Source organism: Triticum urartu, chromosome 3 (assembly GCF_003073215.2).
Source record: "Triticum urartu cultivar G1812 chromosome 3, Tu2.1, whole genome shotgun sequence".
NCBI classification, from domain to species: Eukaryota; Viridiplantae; Streptophyta; class Magnoliopsida; order Poales; family Poaceae; genus Triticum; species Triticum urartu.
In genome coordinates this window covers 54,136,737-54,150,961 of record NC_053024.1, presented here as the reverse complement: position 1 = coordinate 54,150,961, position 14,225 = coordinate 54,136,737, and positions in this window count along the sequence as shown.

Here is a 14,225-nt window from a genome sequence, read left to right as displayed (position 1 = left end):
TGCGCCCTCCCCCTCTCCCTTGGCCCTATATATAGTGGGGGGAAGGGAGGGCAACCATACCTAAGCCCTGGCGCCTCCCTCTCCCTCCCGTGACACATCTCCCTCCTCCCGCAGCGCTTAGCGAAGCCCTGTTGGAATCCCGCTACTTCCACCACCACACCGTCGTGTTGTTGGATCTCCATCAACCTCTCCTCCCCCCTTGCTGGATCAAGAAGGAGGAGACGTCGCTGCTCCGTACGTGTGTTGAACGCGGAGGTGCCGTCCGTTCGGCGCTAGGATCATCGGTGATTTGGATCACGACGAGTACGACTCCATCAACCCCGTTCTCTTGAACGCTTCCGCGCGCGATCTACAAGGTTATGTAGATCCACTCCTCCCTCGTTGCTAGATGACTCCATAGATAGATCTTGGTGACACGTAGGAAAATTTTGAATTTCTGCTACGTTCCCCAACAGGGCTTCGCGGGTTTTCCCGGCCTCAGTGTACGAATGGGTGGACGGATGGGATGGGAGTGGGGAACCATGGCTTAGGGATGCGCTTGTCCGAAATGTGGGGTAAGTTACGAAAGTACCCCCACCGATTTGAGGCAGTTCTTTCGGTTCAGGGGTATCACGGGCATTTCGCGTGTCGGGATTTCACAGGAGGTGGGAGTTTTCGCGCGCGTTGTAATTTTGGAATAGCAAGGCGCGGGTTGAGATGGAGGGTGTTGTCGGAGCACAACGAGACAAAGATATATCTTAAATATTTCGGGCTAACAAGGCGCGGTTGAAATTTCCGGACAAGCCTAACGTGTACTGTACCAAATCAATTCGCACTACAAATGTCATTCAAAACTTTGAATTCATGTTATGTTCAATTAAAATATTTTGCTACGTGTATAATGCATGCAACCTACTACTCAAATGAACGTTTTAGTGCATTCCAAACGTATATACTACCGCTTCAATATGAACTAAATTTGAATTCGTTTCTCTATTTGAATAAGATCTACAGTAATGATTGTTGTGAAGTCAAAGCATTTGAATTCGTTTCTCTGTTTTAATAAGATCTACAATCATCATTATTGTCAAGTTAAACCATCGTTTGTGTATTATCTTCACAGCACACCACATGATTAGTCTCGAGTTACATATGAACTATGTGTACTATATGAACTCGAACTCAATTTTTTGAATCCACTTTATTTGATTTCAAATCATGTACATTTCAAGCTCTAGCTAGATCTTTCATAATCTAAACCATGTCTCATATGTATAATGTGTTTATCACATTATGTATGGTGCCCTGCCCCCTACGCCTACAAGTATTTAGATGTGAGGCGCAAACACCACACATTACCACAAATTCAAATAAAATGTGAGAATGTTCGATATATAGTATTGTTTAGATTGTTCGATATTTAGTTGTAAGCTGCAAACGCCACACATTATCACAAATTCAAATAAAATGTGAGATTGTTCGATGTATAGTATGGTTTAGATTGTTCGATATTTAGCTGTGAGTTGCAAATGCCATGCATAATCACATTATGGTATAACATGTGCAAAACCACAACACGCGTATCACCGCTATATTCATGCATGCATTTGTTTAAAACACTATGATCTCCTATTCAAATATATGAATCCACTTTCATATCAAATTATGATCTTTGTTAGTCTCTTACACCCACACAATCCTCTAACCTTTGTAGCTACCACTAACTTTCTCTCATGCATGCACACGCCCACCTCGCCCCCCCCTCCCTCAACATTCCATCCATCACGCACATTCATTTTTTAGGTTGTTCTCCCACAGTCTCCACAACTCCTTTCTGACACACACTGATCGATAAACCTCTCCAGCGATGTCTGCCAACAACATACACACGCACCTTCAATCTCCTCCTTTATGTGTACTTGCCTCGTGTCTCTCATACAGTCCCACACACGTGTAAACTCTCGCCCCTATTTTCGTCGATCTCACAACCGCACACTCCTCCCCCTATCTAGCTAGTAGCTGGACCTCTCACACCACCTCCTAGCTACATTCTCTCTGTCTATCCGTCTCGCCGGGCCTTATTTGCCTCTAACAAATGGACGTACACCGACCGATCTCCCGCTATACATATAGCTAGCTAGGTCCTTATAACTCATTATTCCCCACGCGTCGATCGATCTACCTCATTAGTTATGTCTCTCCCTTCCTCCGACAAACAACAATTGATCTACCGATCTAGTTAGGTTTTCTTACCAAACACATGGTTCCCCTTCATCATCCATGGATGCGTCCCGACAGATCTATCACGCACAGGCACACACAGAAACACATCCCCACTCTTATTGATAATATTGCAGTTCCACCCTCAGTTTGTCTAGTAGGCCTCTCCCACCATCTTCGAGAAGCAACTCCATCACCCATCCAGCACTCTACCCCTCTCCTTTCCTCTCTCTTTTTGTCCCATCCTATTTCCCGTCCTTCAGTTATGTAAGGATGTCGTCTGATCTCCCTCAAGACATAGTTGGGTCTCTCCTTCTCAACACATACACCAGTCATTCTACTTCTATAGTTAGGCCTCTTCCTACCCCTCCCCCACCCCCTCCCCCACACACACCGATACATCGAGTGCTCTAGTCATGTCTCCCTGCCGCACACAAACTTGACATGTGCCCTCTGATGTTCCGGTAGGTCAGTTGCCTTATATCTTTGACTTGCACACACACACACACACAATTTCGATGGCTCTCTTCATCGATCTCGCACCCACCCACTTGATCCTCTCTTCCACTCTATCGATATCTATGACCCCTCCCTCTCTTCTCGTGGATCGCCCGGCCCTCTATGTATGATATGGATAGGCCTTCATTTCACACACATTGCATGCAAAATTTTGTTTGAGATGTCATCGACACATATTCCCACAAATACATTCACGAAATCAACCCCCCCCCCAAACAAAAATCACTCACGAACGCACAAGCCATTTGTCTAGGTTTGTATCTCTCACACACACCCACGTAGGTGGGGGATGTGCACGAAGAGAAGAGGTGCACGCACGGCGCACGTACTCCCGTCTCTTTCCCAACAACACCCACGCGGGTACACGGTGGAGCTCATTTCTGTACGAAAAGGCAGCCCACGTGGTAATTTGACATGTGTACTAGTTGTCCACTAGATGGAGGGAGGATCATCTACCATGGGTGAACAAACAAATTGTGACTTGACGCGTTATGTTAAAAAAGAGGCAAACCATGTGGGGCCTACCTTAGAGGCAAGGCTCTATACACTTGAGTACTTTTGATGTGTCCGTCAACTCACAGAATGAGGAGAAGCTTGCTTAGTGCACCATCTCCCCCGCCCACGGGCACGGTGGCTCGCAGGATGAGGTGAAGCTTGCTTACTAGTAGTAGTACTGTACGCCTTACGCCCGCTCCCTCGCCCACGCGCATGGTGGCTCACAGAACGAGGAGAAAAATTTACTACTCCCTCCGTTTACTTCTCGTCCCTACTACATTGGTTAGAGAGATTATGATATTGTTTGGAATATATATGTCCTTTAGTAGATTTCAATATGAACTACTAGTACATACTCCAAACACTGATGTATATAGACGTATTTTAGAGTGTAGATTCACTCATTTTGCTTCGTATGTAGTCCATATTGAGGCCCTGTTTGGTTCATAAGTCCTAGGACTTTTTCTAGTCCCAACTAAAAAGTCCCTCCCTGTTTGTTTTCAGGGACTAAAAAGTCCCTAGTCCCTCCCTAGAGGTTATTGAATGACCATGTTACCCCCAGTATACCGGATACGTATAATGGAGCAACAATTTATAATAGCTCCAAGTAGAACAGTTATTTGAAATGGCTCCAAATAGAGCGTGGTAGCTACATCTAGGAGATGACATAGAGATTTGTAATGCACACACGGATCTGAAAGGTTCAGACCCGTTGACTAAAACCTCTCTCACAAGCAACATGATCAAACCCAGAACTCATTGAGTGTTAATCACATAGTGATGTGAACTAGATTATTGACTCTAGTAAACTCTTTGGATGTTGGTTACATGGCGATGTGACCTGTGAGTGTTAATAACATGGCGATGTGAACTAGATTATTGACTCTAGTGCAAGTGGGAGACTGTTGGAAATATGCCCTAGAGGCAATAATAAATTAGTTATTATTATATTTCCTTGTTCATGATAATCGTTTATTATCCATGCTATAATTGTATTGATAGGAAACTCAGATACATGTGTGGATACATAGACAACACCATGTCCCTAGTAAGCCTCTAGTTGACTAGCTCGTTGATCAATAGATGGTTATGGTTTCCTGACCATGGACATTGGATGTCATTGATAACGGGATCACATCATTAGGAGAATGATGTGATGGACAAGACCCAATCCTAAGCCTAGCACAAAGATTGTGTAGTTCGTATGCTAAAGCTTTTCTAATGTCAAGTATCATTTCCTTAGACCATGAGATTGTGCAACTCCCGGATACCGTAGGAATGCTTTGGGTGTACCAAACGTCACAACGTAACTGGGTGGCTATAAAGGTACACTACAGGTATCTCCGAAAGTGTCTGTTGGGTTGGCACGAATCGAGACTGGGATTTGTCACTCCGTGTGACGGAGAGGTATCTCTGGGCCCACTCGGTAGGACATCATCATAATGTGCACAATGTGATCAAGGAGTTGATCACGGGATGATGTGTTACGGAACGAGTAAAAGAGACTTGCCGGTAACGAGATTGAACAAGGTATCGGGATACCGACGATCGAATCTCGGGCAAGTATCGTACCGCTAGACAAAGGGAATTGTATACGGGATTGATTAAGTCCTTGACATCGTGGTTCATCCGATGAGATCATCATGGAACATGTGGGAGCCAACATGGGTATCCAGATCCCGCTGTTGGTTATTGACCGGAGAGTCATCTCAGTCATGTCTGCATGTCTCCCGAACCCGTAGGGTCTACACACTTAAGGTTCGGTGACGCTAGGGTTATAGAGATATTAGTATGCGTTAACCCGAAAGTTGTTCGGAGTCCCGGATGAGATCCCGGACGTCACGAGGAGTTCCGGAATGGTCCGGATGTAAAGAATTATATATAGGAAGTGCTATTTCGGCTATCAGGACAAGTTTCGGGGTCACCGGTATTGTACCGGGACCACCGGAAGAGTCCCCGGGGCCCACCGGGTGGGGCCACCTGCCCCGGGGGGCCACATGGGCTGTAGGGGGTGCGCCTTGGCCTACATGGGCCAAGGGCACCAGCCCCTAGAGGCCCATGCGCCAAAGGGACAAGAGGAGGGGAGAGTCCTAAAGGGGGAAGGCACCTCCGAGGTGCCTTGGGGAGGATGGACTCCTCCCCCCCTTGGCCGCACCCTTACTTGGAGGAAGGGGCAAGGCTGCGCCCTCCCCCTCTCCCTTGGCCCTATATATAGTGGGGGGAAGGGAGGGCAACCATACCTAAGCCCTGGCGCCTCCCTCTCCCTCCCGTGACACATCTCCCTCCTCCCGCAGCGCTTAGCGAAGCCCTGTTGGAATCCCGCTACTTCCACCACCACACCGTCGTGTTGTTGGATCTCCATCAACCTCTCCTCCCCCCTTGCTGGATCAAGAAGGAGGAGACGTCGCTGCTCCGTACGTGTGTTGAACGCGGAGGTGCCGTCCGTTCGGCGCTAGGATCATCGGTGATTTGGATCACGACGAGTACGACTCCATCAACCCCGTTCTCTTGAACGCTTCCGCGCGCGATCTACAAGGTTATGTAGATCCACTCCTCCCTCGTTGCTAGATGACTCCATAGATAGATCTTGGTGACACGTAGGAAAATTTTGAATTTCTGCTACGTTCCCCAACAGGCGCTTCGCGGGTTTTCCCGGCCTCTGTGTACGAATGGGAGGACGGATGGAATGGGAGTGGGGAACCATGGCTTAGGGATGCGCTTGGCCGAAATGTGGGGTAAGTTACGAAAGAACCCCCACCGATTTGAGGCGTTTCTTTTGGTTCAGGGGTATCACAGGCATTTTGCGTGTCGGGATTTCACAGGAGGTGGGAGTTTTTGCGCGCGTTGTAATTTTGGAATAGCAAGGCGCGGGTTGATATGGAGGGTGTTGTAGGAGCACAACGAGACAAAGATATATCTTAAATATTTCGGGCTAACAAGGCGCGGGTTGAAATTTCCGGGCAAGCCTAACGTGTACTGTACCAAATCAATTCGCACTACAAATGTCATTCAAAACTTTGAATTCATGTTATGTTCAATTAAAATATTTTGCTACGTGCATAATGCATGCAACCTACTACTCAAATGAACGTTTTAGTGCATTCCAAACGTATATACTACAGCTTCAATATGAACTAAATTTGAATTCGTTTCTCTATTTGAATAAGATCTACAATAATGATTGTGGTGAAGTCAAAGCATTTGAATTCGTTTCTCTGTTTTAATAAGATCTACAATCATCATTATTGTCAAGTTAAACCATCGTTTGTGTATTATCTTCACAGCACACCACATGATTAGTCTCAAGTTACATATGAACTATGTGTACTATATGAACTCGAACTCAATTTTTTGAATCCACTTTATGTTGATTTCAAATCATAGTACATTTCAAGCTCTAGCTAGATTTTCATAATCTAAACCATGTCTCATATGTATAATGTGTTTATCACATTATGTATGGTGCCCTGCCCCCTACGCCTACAAGTATTTAGATGTGAGGCGCAAACACCACACATTACCACAAATTCAAATAAAATGTGAGAATGTTCGATATATAGTATTGTTTAGATTGTTCGATATTTAGTTGTAAGCTGCAAACGCCACACATTATCACAAATTCAAATAAAATGTGAGATTGTTCGATGTATAGTATGGTTTAGATTGTTCGATATTTAGCTGTGAGTTGCAAATGCCATGCATAATCACATTATGGTATAACATGTGCAAAACCACAACACGCGTATCACCGCTATATTCATGCATGCATTTGTTTAAAACACTATGATCTCCTATTCAAATATATGAATCCACTTTCATATCAAATTATGATCTTTGTTAGTCTCTTACACCCACACAATCCTCTAACCTTTGTAGCTACCACTAACTTTCTCTCATGCATGCACACGCCCACCTCGCCCCCCCCTCCCTCAACATTCCATCCATCACGCACATTCATTTTTTAGGTTGTTCTCCCACAGTCTCCACAACTCCTTTCTGACACACACTGATCGATAAACCTCTCCAGCGATGTCTGCCAACAACATACACACGCACCTTCAATCTCCTCCTTTATGTGTACTTGCCTCGTGTCTCTCATACAGTCCCACACACGTGTAAACTCTCGCCCCTATTTTCGTCGATCTCACAACCGCACACTCCTCCCCCTATCTAGCTAGTAGCTGGACCTCTCACACCACCTCCTAGCTACATTCTCTCTGTCTATCCGTCTCGCCGGGCCTTATTTGCCTCTAACAAATGGACGTACACCGACCGATCTCCCGCTATACATATAGCTAGCTAGGTCCTTATAACTCATTATTCCCCACGCGTCGATCGATCTACCTCATTAGTTATGTCTCTCCCTTCCTCCGACAAACAACAATTGATCTACCGATCTAGTTAGGTTTTCTTACCAAACACATGGTTCCCCTTCATCATCCATGGATGCGTCCCGACAGATCTATCACGCACAGGCACACACAGAAACACATCCCCACTCTTATTGATAATATTGCAGTTCCACCCTCAGTTTGTCTAGTAGGCCTCTCCCACCATCTTCGAGAAGCAACTCCATCACCCATCCAGCACTCTACCCCTCTCCTTTCCTCTCTCTTTTTGTCCCATCCTATTTCCCGTCCTTCAGTTATGTAAGGATGTCGTCTGATCTCCCTCAAGACATAGTTGGGTCTCTCCTTCTCAACACATACACCAGTCATTCTACTTCTATAGTTAGGCCTCTTCCTACCCCTCCCCCACCCCCTCCCCCACACACACCGATACATCGAGTGCTCTAGTCATGTCTCCCTGCCGCACACAAACTTGACATGTGCCCTCTGATGTTCCGGTAGGTCAGTTGCCTTATATCTTTGACTTGCACACACACACACACACAATTTCGATGGCTCTCTTCATCGATCTCGCACCCACCCACTTGATCCTCTCTTCCACTCTATCGATATCTATGACCCCTCCCTCTCTTCTCGTGGATCGCCCGGCCCTCTATGTATGATATGGATAGGCCTTCATTTCACACACATTGCATGCAAAATTTTGTTTGAGATGTCATCGACACATATTCCCACAAATACATTCACGAAATCAACCCCCCCCCCAAACAAAAATCACTCACGAACGCACAAGCCATTTGTCTAGGTTTGTATCTCTCACACACACCCACGTAGGTGGGGGATGTGCACGAAGAGAAGAGGTGCACGCACGGCGCACGTACTCCCGTCTCTTTCCCAACCACACCCACGCGGGTACACGGTGGAGCTCATTTCTGTACGAAAAGGCAGCCCACGTGGTAATTTGACACGTGTACTAGTTGTCCACTAGATGGAGGGAGGATCATCTACCATGGGTGAACAAACAAATTGTGACTTGACGCGTTATGTTAAAAAAGAGGCAAACCATGTGGGGCCTACCTTAGAGGCAAGGCTCTATACACTGGAGTACTTTTGATGTGTCCGTCAACTCACAGACCGAGGAGAAGCTTGCTTAGTGCACCATCTGCCCCGCCCACGGGCGCCGTGGCTCGCAGGATGAGGTGAAGCTTGCTTACTAGTAGTAGTACTGTACGCCTTACGCCCGCTCCCTCGCCCACGCGCAAGGTGGCTCACAGAACGAGGAGAAAAATTTATTACTCCCTCCGTTTACTTCTCGTCCCTACTACCTTGGTTAGAGAGATTATGATATTGTTTGGAATATATATGTCCTTTAGTAGATTTCAATATGAACTACTAGTACATACTCCAAACACTGATGTATATAGACGTATTTTAGAGTGTAGATTCACTCATTTTGCTTCGTATGTAGTCCATATTGAGGCCCTGTTTGGTTCATAAGTCCTAGGACTTTTTCTAGTCCCAACTAAAAAGTCCCTCCCTGTTTGTTTTCAGGGACTAAAAAGTCCCTAGTCCCTCCCTAGAGGTTATTGAATGACCATGTTACCCCCAGTATATAGAAAAATAACAACCAAACAACACCATGGGGCGGCGGGGCAATAGGTGCAGGGAGGGGCATTGTTGGAAAAGTCCCAAAAAAGACACTCCTTGAGAGTCTTCTTCATTAAGTCCCAAAAAGCAAGTTTTAGTCCCTAGTAGTCCCTCCTGTTTGGTTAAAAAGTCCCTAAGCTAAAAAGTCCCTGGAAACAAACACCCCTGCATAAAGTTGAGACACTTATTTTGGAACGGAGGGAGTACATATTTGCTATGATCTGTCAATCATTGAGATGCAATAGCATGCATGTTAGTCTCCTTTGTATTTGATGAAATGTTGCAACGGGCAACCTTGGACGCAAGATACATGTAACAGAAGCTGGAAGCTTCATAGCATTGTACTATCTCGCTGATAAATTATAGTACGTACTATACTAGTACTTCCTCCGTTCCTAAATATAAGTCTTTGTAGAGATTTCACCATGAACCACATAAGGATGTATATAGATGCATTTTAAGTGTAGATTCATTCATTTTGTTCCGTATGTAGTCCACCTAGTGGAATCTCTACAAAGACTTATATATATTTAGGAACTGAGGGAGTACTATGTAAAGAGTTAGGTGTCGCACGGTGTCCAGAAAATATGGTGATAGTGTGAGGTGGGCCATGTAATCACTGAGCCTGCGTGTTTCCACTGGTCTTGCACTCCTCCGCCGTAAGAATGGCGAAAATTGTAATCTAGTAGTACCTCCTTTTGCAGAAAGTGTGGGACATCCAGCAGTCCTACCACCTCAGTAATAATGACCAATGAGCCGTCAAATCATATAGACCCAGCAGTAAGTTGGATGGACGAAGCAACCATCACTCTTGAATCCGCTTCTCCTTTCAACGTAGGTGCCAGTGAGAGGTCGTGTCCGCTCTGCCCGGGCATGAATGTGGCACCGATTCTATGGAGCGGCGCTGACCGTTTCGGGCGGGAAGCGCGTGTGGGCGATGGAGGGGTTTTGGGTGGGCTAGGTTGGTCAGGAGCGGGCGTGGCAGCTGTCCGCCTGTCTCTCTACCGGACTCCCGGAAACGAGAGGATGCACCGACTCTCACGGCTAAAATCATACACTACACACCATCTCTCTATAGGAGTAGGTCGATCAGTCACTCTCTCTAACACACACATGTTGTTAAACACACACACACACACGCGCGCGCGCGCGCGCCCGCACGCACACACAAGTTCATAGAATAGGAAAATTGTGCAAGTCCGAAGCCACGGGAAGTGAGATACAAATGGAGTACGTACAAGAAGCGAAGAGGTGACGAATATTCCATCAAACCTGGACTGAGGAGTAGTACTCCCTCCGTCTAGGTGTTAAGTCATCTTACGGAAATCAGATATTCCGAAAATGTTTAGGCGCCATCCATTAACTTCGCATCTCAATCCCCTCTTTGCCTCGTTGCTAGCGAGCGTTGTTACTTAGGGAGCGTTTGGATCCTTAGCAAGAACAACTTATAGCATAGCTGGGCAAGGTTAGGCGTTTGGAACTATTAAAATATGTTAGCTTTTGTGGGCCAGCTAGCTTGGGTGGGCTAGAAAAACCTTGCTAGCTCAGGAGAGCCAGATCGGCTCGCTTCCGACGGCAAACTTCGTGTAGTAGTAACATAGACTAGTAACATATGCATGTTAGTAGTCCAAGTTACTCACCACTATGACCAGCCTAAGCAATGTAACCAACGCTCCTTACTCTGCCTTGTTTTCTCCCCCAGAAACCCAATGCATGGAGCGCAACCTCGCTTTGATCAGTCAAGAAATCAATGTTGGCTTGCATGCGAGTTAATACGTGGCCCTGCATGGTAGCTAAAATGGCATCTCTTAGTTGTTTAGATTAATTGTTGCGTTTAGAGACAGAAATCAGGGCTTTGATTGGAGGAATGATCGGTCAAGTTTCTCCTTGTCCTCCAATCTGCTTGCACCTTGGTCCCGCTACACCTTCTAACGTGACTTATTACACCTAGACGGAGGGAGTCGTACGAGATACGGTGGCACACTGACTTAGGTCGAATACAAGTGCCCAAAATTGTGTGCATGTTATAATAAGGATTCACTTAAAATAGTATGTGAGCGAACAGAGGGATCAATTGGACAGTGTTCCCGAGCAATAGCGAGATGTGTGAGGTAAGATACACCGCTGGCGCTTTTAATTTTTCTTATTAATTTGTTAGTTTCACCCTCTGATTGGTGGGACCCAACGTACTACGTGGAGAGAGGTAAGGTGACTAAGGCTGCATTATTTCTGCACCACTATGGATAGTCTTAACACGAAAGCCGCATGACACGATTATGATTTAAATCCCAATGACTCCCACACAAAAAACACGACATGCTTGTCACACGAATGCAGGAATGTATAAAAGGTTATTTTCCTCTCGTTGAACAAAACGGGAGGGTTGTGTAGTTGGTTAGCCTGTTCGCTCATCAAACTTTAGGTCTCGGGTTCGATAACTACACTTCAGCATAATTCATGCCAGGAGGATTCTTTGACTGCTCAAAATGGATGGATACGGAGCTATACGATCAGCTGCAGCCTCGGCGCTTGTTTTCTAGGGTTTGCACTCTTCACACTCTCTCGAGTATATATATACATGCTAGAGCCTTAGTGCTTGTAGTTGCTCTCTTCACACTCTCTCACGCTCTCCAGATCTAAACAAGACTTCGTTGGCATCTCTCTCCCCTCACTACTGTTCTGCTTGTAGTTGCTCTCTTCACACTCTCTCACCCTCTCCATATCTGAATAAGACTTCGTTAGGCTCTCTCTCTCCCCTCACTGCTGGTCAAAGAGTCAGCAGGATCCGTCCGCGGGGAAGGGAAGGAGGCTTAACGCTGTCGCCGTCGGCAAGGGAGGGAATCCACTACCGGCGTAGCTGTGCACTTTCACCCAGCGGCGGCGCGGGAGGGCCTCCGACCCCTTCTTCTTCGCCGTCGTACATAGTGTGGGCCGAATGGCCTCCAGTCGCCCACCGAACCACACCCCAAGAACCTTAAGGTATAATTTACTTATTCCACATGCATTGCTCTAGCTGCATGTGGGCTTTTTCCGCTTCTGCACTTGAATCTAGGTGTTGGATCAAACAGGAAAGTAGTGGCGAAAGTTGTATACCATGAATCTAGGACATGGTTCAAAGAGGAAAGGAATGGGGAAAAGTAGTGGGAAAAATTGTATAGCATGAATCTAGGACATGGTTCAAAAAGGAAAGGAAGGGGGAAAGTTGTATCGCATGAATCTAAGACGTGGTTTAAAGAGGAAAGGAATGGGGGAAAGTAGTGGGGAAAGTTGTATAGCATAAATCTAGGACGTGGTTCAAAGAGGAAAGGAAGGGGGAAAGTACTAGTACAGATTGGCTATCCAGCACCTACGTTGGTCGAAAAGGGAAAACAATGACAAACGCAGTACGCACATCTGTAACGAATTGATCTTTTGTTTTGTTTTTGGGGACAAGGCTGTAGAGTTTGAGCAGGACTAGATTTGCTGCACTCACATAGGGAAAGGTGTCTAAAGATAACAAAACTGGGACCAACACAGATATGCTATTTGGTTGTTTGTTCTTGGTTGCAACAGACTGTGCATCACCCCAGTACATCGGTAGATGCACATGGTGCTGGTGCGTCCACTGTCCCGTGCAACTCTTTAGCTGCTGTTAATCTAAGGCCCTGTTTGGTTAAAAACTCCCAAGTCCCTACCTACTTGGTTCCAGGGACTAAACATGGAGTAGAGGTTATTAAATGACATGCTAAAAGACCATGTTATCCCTAGTAATGAACTAATAGAGACAAGGTGCGATGTGTGGCAGGGTCTTCTTTCTTTAGTCCCAAATGCCCACTTTTAGTCCCTAAAAGTCCCTCCTGTTTGGTTTAGATGGGACTGACATGGAGTTTTTTAGTCCCTCCACCAAAATGTCCCTGTAAACAAACACCCACTAATAATGGTGCTAGAAAATTGATGCAATGCTACAGTTCAAAGCAAATTACATGTTTAACGAATTTTATTATTAATATAATCTCTATGTTAATATTAACCAATGCCACCGTTTGAGAAATGCTACTATCTTGCTTTCTTTCCCATTTAGATAAGGTAGATGCTTCTTTTTGTTGGCTTCTGTGTCATCCACCGTTATTGACCAATAGTTGTTTCCTTTGCACCTCTATGTAAACTGGGTTATCTACTTCACCTCGTTGGCATTGTGACCTTTTGTTGCACTTCACAAAACACTTTTGTTTTAAGAGTGTTTTGTGCAGTTCAACCAAAATGCCACACCAACAACGGTGCTTGATTGCTCGATCTTAGTGGAACTGCACAAGAGGAGATCATACTTCCTATCCATGTTGGCAAATTTGGTTCAGATCTTCTTCTTGTGAGTTGTTTGAATTCTGTGTCATGAGAGGTCAGTACTAGCCTTCTTTCACATGATTCTGCAGTGTGCTTTCATATGTAGTGCTACTTGTACGGTAATGGAACTACAAGAAATATGTCAACTTGTGACCACCACTATTGGTCACTGAATGGTCACAAATTTCCATTTGTGACCTTTTTGTGACCAAAAACATAAGGTCAAAAGCTGGCCGTCATAAACTGACATTAGCGACCTTTCTTCTGGAATGGTCGTAAACGTTTACGACCAAAATACGTCTACTGTGGCGTTTTGGTCACTAGCAACCTCCCCAGGCCATGTAGGCATCCAGCGTGGCAATCTGATGTGGCACAAGATTCGGCCCGGTCCGATTAGGTGTTTTACATGGGCCGAGCCCAATAATTCAACCTATTTGTGTTTTTTTCTATCAATTTTTGGTCAGATTCATGGGCCAAGCCCTACAATTCAGCCTTTTTATTTTCTGGGCTTAGGCCATTTTGCATTCCGTTTCATTCAGCCTTTTGTTTTTGTTTTTCATAAATGCACAATATTCCAGTCCACTATTGTTTGGGCCATAGACTTTTTAGAGCACAAATATTATTCGATCCAATAGACGAACATTCAGCCTTTTTCATTCACAGATTTCAATTTTACACATTTCAACATCAAACAAT